The sequence below is a fragment of the Ambystoma mexicanum genome, chromosome 6q, assembly GCF_040938575.1.
Source record: "Ambystoma mexicanum isolate Mex_15411 chromosome 6q, UKY_AmexF1_1, whole genome shotgun sequence".
NCBI classification, from domain to species: domain Eukaryota; kingdom Metazoa; phylum Chordata; class Amphibia; order Caudata; family Ambystomatidae; genus Ambystoma; species Ambystoma mexicanum.
Genome location: NC_090937.1, coordinates 1,465,559,241 through 1,465,566,711, shown reverse-complemented (window position 1 = coordinate 1,465,566,711; position 7,471 = coordinate 1,465,559,241). Strand labels below are relative to the sequence as shown.

The following is a 7,471-nucleotide window of genomic DNA, read 5'->3' as shown; positions in this document are numbered from 1 at the left end:
GGTAGCTGAGGTACCACCAATTTTACCACTTACCGCCCAACTCGTAATGACGCCCAACTGTCCCGCATGCAGTTCTGTTATTGCGCACTGAAACATTGTGCGCTTTCAGCTTCTCACTGGGAATGTCCTTGCCCTAAATACCAAGGTCGTTCCTTTTTCTGATAACATCTCAAAGCCGCGGCCTTTAAATAAGCACCCTAGTGAGGAGGATGGGGGCATAAGGAGAGGCGTTGCGCATCATCCTTTTCTGCCCGGGCTCGCGCGCCCGCGCATCTGCAGAGGGGCACGGGGAGCAGCCGCACGCGCCCCCGTCACGTGACGCGCAGGGGCTGCCTGCGCCGCTGCTGCGCCGAGGGACGCGGCCGCGCGACAGCGCGAGGGAGGCGAACACTGAGCCTGCAGATGCAGCAGCAGCAGCAGCGATGGCCAGTCGCCGCCGGTGCTTCAAGATCCTTTCCTTCAGCTGAGAGCTGGTCCCTCAAGGTCGTTTCAGGGATCTCCTGGAAAGGTCAGTGGATGCCTGTTGGGAAAGCACATAGATATGCTCCCCGTTAGGAGTAGGACGCCGCGGCGCTCGCCGCAAGTGCCTGCACACGGCGCGAGCTCCTCCTGTGTCCAGTCACTGTCCAATCCCCACCTCAAGGGAAATGGCGAACCTTTAGCGCTCAGCTGATGTGTGGTGGAGCAGCGCGAGTCTTTGCTAGAAGCCCACTGGTGGAAATGAAAAAAAAAAAATGTAAAGGTGCGGACCCCACAAGGGTCAGGGTGGGGGTGGAGTTTAGAGGAGGGGGCGGAGTTTGTATTCGAGCTCGGCTCAAAGGAAATGTTCAAAATTAAATGGGGCAGCAATTTCTTTAATGCTGCTTTTTTCGAAAACTCCACTCTGTACATCATTTCCACTTAAAGGGCCTGCTTCATGGAAGTGTTGTTATAATGGTGCAATCCCATAGGAAAACGTTCCATGAATAAGGTTTCATATCACTTCCCTGGCAGTGGTGGACCCAAAATGCTTTTGGCAATGCAGTGATTTTTTTTTTTTGTTGTAAATAAAGGGACCCATAGGCCCGCTCTACAGTAGAAGGTTACCAGGGTAGCTCAGCAGGTTGAAAGACCATTGCTGAGATGTTCTGTAGGTTGTTAATTCTATGACTTATTATTTTTTTGTGCCATTACTTATTTAAAAAAAAAAAGTGCTATAAAATGTTCTTGGCAGGGCCTGGTTTGGGCTGGTCGCTTGCTTATATTTAGGGCGGAGGTGGGGGTATTTTTGCCCCGTAGTGAAAATCAAAAGTTGGCACCCATGTACCCACAGTTTAATGACCTAATTACTGGTGTCGGCACAACAGAAGCGTTTATTTGTGATAAAGCAGTTTGACAATCATATAACATCTTTATAAATATAACCTATAATGAAACAAAGGCAGGGGCACAAACATTACAGGATATGTGTGTGGTAGTAGTGAAAATTAGTATAAGGAAGTTTAAGCAACATTTTTAAATTTTGAAATTACTTTTTTTTGTCTATTGTATGAAAGTGTAACATGCGCATTGGAAAACAAAAGTGAGCACAGCATGTAGAAAGCCTGATTTTAACAGTGATGGCCCCCCACCCAAGTGATGGTTTTGGCCCATTAATTCCTGTGGTGTCCCTTTCAGGCCAGAAGAAAGAAAACAGGCTGAGCAAATGGAGATTGCAAACGTGGGAGTGACTGCAGAAGAAAGGAGGACAGAGTAGATTACATCACCAAACTCACTCAGTAAAGCCTTGTCAGGACTGAGGCAGGCCGGGTCCGAGATCCGGACAGACATCCGATGCCAGATCTCGGACCTGGCAGCCGGCCCCTTGATCAGCGATGTGTATGCCGCATTAGCAGTGACGCACACCGCCCCTGCGGGTCCAGGTTGGAAGGCATAGGGATGCCCTAGCAAGCCTTGACAATTCTTAAAAATCCCTCTTGACCTGTAGGACGAGTTCCTTAGTTTACATACTCGATTTAAGAGAAATTAAGTTGGCCAAGGTTACTGGTGACAAATTATTTGCGTGTTTTTTGTAAAATGGTGCAAGTCGCCATAAGCACACTTCATATTTGGTGCAATGCTCTCAAGCATGCACAGTGAAACTTGTATTTGGCATTTACTGCAAACAAAGTGTTTGGAGTAAATTGAAAAATATGTTTCTTACATCCCCATACTTGCCAGCAAGGTCGAGTATCATGCAAATTGTACTCACCCTCCATAAAAACTACTCGCCAATGCTAGTAGATTTTTGGTGCCCTGTCCCTAGGACCATAGCAAAGGATAGTAAGGTTGGGGGTGGAGCCGCGTAGCAGGAAAAGGAATGTTTTGGGGGTAGAGGGTAACACGGAACGGACCGAGCTAGGTACGGGTAATATAGATTCCACTGGAGCAACTGAAGCTCTTTCGCGGGTATGAGGTTGGGATGAAGTAATTTGTTCCTGCTAATCTCTGCTTAAATGACACTGCAAAATACAGTTAAGTACATCTACCAAAATCTCCTATTTTTGGGGAGAGTATCCTACCCCCTGATTGTAAGCTACTTGTGTAACTGGTTTCTCTAACTGCGCCCTGATGCCCTCGGGTTTAGGCACTTTACAAATGTAAAATAAATAAATGATGATGTCAGTGAATATGTTGTAAGTATCGCCCCTCCCACTGCCTCTTTGTAACGCGTGTGTCACTGATGTTCTTGTTTTAACATTGGAAATGGCTTCTGCAAGTGTCAGTTCTGCGAATACGGACTTTTGAAGAGGAATGGTTTTCTCAATGTGTTACCGTGTTTAATGGCCATTGAAAATGGTAGCTCACATGGCAGCCCTGTCACCGTGTCACACAAGGTCAGAAATGAGAGAGCATAAATATGAGGGAACAGTAGGAGAAGCTAATGGGCCGCGTGCTGCCTGCGATGATTGGTAGCACGCCAGGCTCAGTGGCAGGAGGGGAGCGCAACTCCCGGTTTCAGAGGGATTCTTTCGTGCCCCACGTGTCAAGATCGCCAAAACTTGCTGGGAGTTTAACGCGGAGCTGCAAAAATAAATATTGCTGAGGAATTGTGGCCCGTGTGTAACAGGATGTCGCAAGGGAAGTGGTCTGGCGCGCATTGTTTATAATGTGGTGGGGGCCGATACATGGGCAGGCGAGGCGTGCAGCGCCTTGAAACACATGTGTATAGGCGCGTTACAAATGCCATATCATAACATTGCCCACCCACTCCCCTTGTCAAAGTTGCACACCGGTTGCCTCTGCCTTATGCTGTGGAGGTCAACGCTGCTCTGCGGAGACGGGACCAGGAGTGGGGGAGGGCAGAGACACGTAGATACGGCACTTCCAGGGAAGGAAGACGGAGACTTTGCCCGTCTGCAAACAAACAGGGACTGTTGTTTATGGCCTAAAATTTCCGCTGACACATAACTTGCAATCTGTTCTCTAGAAGCAGCTGAGCAATTTCCCCCACCTTCCTTTCCAGGGCATCGGACGTTCTGTGAACATTATCTTTAGAGGGTGGCTGTTTAAGGTGTGAATGTATATGTCATTAATATATGATGTGGGGAGGTAGCCGTGCGACCTGCCCTGCTCGCCTTGCAGGCTGCGTTCGCTGGCGCATGCATGCCCGGCCGTCACTGCCCTTGATTAGACATACAGCAGTGTTATCAGCGCATGACACGGGCTGAAGAAAGGCACTCTCACATGCCATTCATTAAATAGCTCAAAAATAGACATGTAGTGCCGCATCATGTATGGTTCAGTGGGGGAAGGAGAGGCGGCGGCGAGGACGGGGCTCGGCTCGGGGGAAAAGAGGTCGCTCTGCGGCGGGGCAACTCTGCCAGTGTCAGCCGTGCCCTGCTGGGCACCTCCGGCTAGGCTGCAATGGAAGAGCCCGTACCACTAGCGAGCGACTCGATGGGCATGGACTGAGAACGGACGGGCGAGCACATGCGTGGAGAATGAGCGCGTGGGTCGCGTGTGTTTGCTTACAGTTGTGGCGCTGGAAAGAATGAATGTGCCATCTTCGGTGCCGGGTGACTGGGGGAGGGGGTGTACAAACGGCAGATTGGGAGGGGTTTCAAATCCCCACTCCACATTTACATACAAATAGACAATTGTCGACTGTTCCTTTAATGAAATGGGAGTCCCACTACACAGAGCCAAGACAGACCGGCGGTGGGTTTTCCATGTTTTCTGAAATAGCTGTAGGTTAAGAGCTGGGTTAAATGGCGATTACTGTGTTTCGTTGGACATGAGTTTTCTGCTCGCTGCTGACACGCCATAATCTGCAGCGATGTACCCCCTTGCTACATTCCTTTGCGCTGATATTTATGCACGCCACGGGTACCTCCGATTCTCAAGAGGCAAAAGGCATACCACATTTGCTTTGCGTGTTGCACAGTGCCCACATGCTATTTGGGTCGCGCTGTCCTTCGCAGGGACCTGCTGCGATACTGCCTCGGATGTTAACAGGTATTCCGTTTGTTGGGGGTTTCATCAACGGGCCTGGTTTTCCAGCTCTGCGTGGGGACCGACCTATTTCTAGTGCCTCCCTCAGTACAGCACGCCGACGCTGAGAACATTTGTGCCGAGGCACCGCGATGGAATGAACGGGGAATATAAACGGTCAAACTTTTATTGTTGTGTTGAGACTCTTGGTTTGCATTTGCTAAGTATGTGAAGCCATGTAGTGTGATCACATGCACTCCAGAGACGTAGCCAGGATTGTATAGCAAGCGGGGCATGAAGCGAATGTAGTTGGGTCCAGAGCAGTGACATGAACATCTGTAAATGCCCACACACTGCTGCTGGGTGGGCATTTATAGATTTTGGGTGGGCCTTGTCTGTCCCAGCCCTACCCTTTCTACGGCTCTGATGCAGTCGGACCAGCCTCAGCCCTGTAGTCCATTGCAGTGGTAACACACTCAAGTTCAATTACCTGCTACGCTCCTATTTGCTGTGCAACACTGATGTTGTACTGGGGTGGGGATTTGAGGGGTGGGAGGGCTCTATGGCAAGCACAGGTTGGGTAACCCTATACCTAATCACTTTGGGGAGCAAGACACACTAGTCCGTAGCCTCGGAGGCAGAATGTTGTTGTTAAAGTTTACCTAAATATGTATCCATGGGCTCCAATCTCCTAGGTTAGGTCAGTAGGCATGGGGTGGGATTGCAGAGTCGGAGGAAGGAGGGTCAAGAAACCCAGGTTGGGTGTCCCTCAAGAGAGCCGATGGTGTTCTTTTGGCCCTCCTTGCCCTTTCCCCTCCACCCCCCTAATGTTTTCAGTTGTTCCCCACCTGGTCATCCATTGAGCAAAGCGCGGCACCTCAGCTGTCTGGCTCGGTGTTGCAGGATAACCTGCCCCTCCGCGGCATTAGCAGACTGCTTGTTATACAGCAACAGGGGAAGTGGAGGTCAGTAAATAGTGGGACTCTAGCAGCAGCCCCATTGATACTTGCAGAACAGGTATTAACGCAAAGCTATTTCATGGCAACAACATTAGCCTAAATGTTACACACATCATGTCTTGAAGACGTTTGCGGTTCATTTGACTGAGAAGTAGTGAGCACTCAACAAGTAGGTATGTACATCGGCTCTTAGATTTTCCTTCAGCAGAAGAGGCAGCAATCCAGTTTTCCACCTCCTGCAATGCCCAAACCATATATAATGCTTGGAAATCCAGTGTGTAGTTGTTAGGCAGAAACCTGTGCTGTTCCCTTAGGGACCACTGCAAAAGATTTAAGACTACAGGTGTTAGCAGTAAACCCACTTGGTAGCAGTCTGTACCACCCAGATTTACCTGGTAGCTGTGGCTGAGCAGTCAGACTTCCCTTAAGAAGAGTTAGGCAGTATGCAAAGTATACTCAATAGGCACTCAGATACAACAATACAAGCAAACACTGACCAGAGCTTTTGTATCAAAGTATATAATTATTTATTTAAAAACACACAGTTGAAACACTCCAGCACTCTTATTGTAAAATATTCTAAACACAGTTACTATTATGATATATACGCCCCTTTTTCCCTATTAGAAAATCACAGTAAAACACCACTTATTTTCATACAGAGGTGAGCGCTTAACTAGATGGCACTCTATTAAGTTTGTGAAAAAGGGAGGGGAAAAAGACAGAATATGCAGGGTTACACCACTCTACGATTCAGGAACACTATTAGCAAGGCAGAGAGCAAAAAGTCACTGGTGAGCCAAAGTCCAAAGGCTGGGCCCACTCTTAGAGAGAGCAGAGCACAAATGCGCCCAAGATCACACAGTTACACTAGGCTTAGAAAGTCTTGCAGAGGGTTCAGAAAAGAGTTTAGAGAGGCTTAGAAAAGTTTAGCCAAGGTGTCCCATGCTAACCCAGGTTCGAAAGCCGGGGGCCAAATCTATCCCGTACAGTCGGTTGCAAGGGAAGCCAGGCGGGACACGGTACCTTAAGTGGGAAGGATCCTCCAGCGGTGGCAGTTGTTACTGGTAGTGGTTGCAAGTTGCGTCGTCGTCCAGGGGAAGAGAAGATCTCGACGTGGAGGAAAGATGCGGGTCGTTGCACTACCAGGGCAGAAACCAGCCGCTGAGTTTTCTGGTAAAAGGTGGTACCTTTATCTCGCGGTTGTGGTAAAACGTGGTATCCCGGTTGCCGGGGTGCTTAGCACGGGCAAGGCAGCCACGAGATACGTCGGGAAAGCGAAAAGACGGTGAAACTGGTTATCCCCACCAGTCAAAGGAAGAAGACTCTCCGGCGGGAGATCTCCTCTGTCGTTGGGAAAAGTGGTGAGACGGTCCAGCAGGGTTCCACCGGTCGTGATGTCGTGGCAGGTCGGCTCAGCTTCTCCCTCGTCGGATTCTTGGGTCCTGTGGCGATTTCTGAAGTTCCAGTCCCCAAAGCCCTGCTTTTATGCAGCAAACCCCCATTCACTCAGCCTAGCTGTCACTCAAACATCAGGACGGAGTGCGACTTGAGTTGCCTAGACAACTCAGTCCAGGGTGCCTAAGTTCCCCTCCACCCCTCCTAAGTACCCCAGACATAGTGGCACCACTTTGGAGGGCTTCTGTGGAGAAGCCCGCCAAAAAGTGGAACAAAGGGCTCGACTTGGGTTGGAGTCACAGAAGAGAACACAAACGCCATTTTAGAATCAAGTTTTGGCAAAAAAATACCAACCGGAGAATTAATATTAATTAAATAAACCGGCGGTATGTTCGAGGCTACCTTAAATAAAGATAGTAGCCTAAAACAATGGGAAATCTCATAGGAAAATATTTGCGGTTGAATATAAAAAGTAGTATCCACTGCCACCAGCCAAAACTCGATCAGGGGGGACGGAGACGTGCCCCCTCGACTAACAGACCCTGGGGCAATCGAATTGCCCCAGCCAGTACGTCCACAATATGATGGTTTGTACTGGTTCTGCTCAGAATTTAAGACTAGTAAAGTCAATGGTGACTTTACATGCCCTGGGAGACAGTAGT

General features: G+C 49.1%; 1 protein-coding gene across 1 annotated transcript in view; it reads left to right on the top strand.

The window, feature by feature from the left end:
* The first annotated feature begins 364 nt into the window (after window positions 1–364).
* ST3GAL5 (ST3 beta-galactoside alpha-2,3-sialyltransferase 5) overlaps window positions 365–7,471 on the top strand; it is a 559,457-nt gene continuing 552,350 nt past the window's right edge. Inside the window, exon 1 of the mRNA XM_069632172.1 lies at window positions 365–508. The gene's annotated coding sequence lies outside the window, so the exon portion shown is untranslated. The remainder of the gene's footprint in view (window positions 509–7,471) is intronic.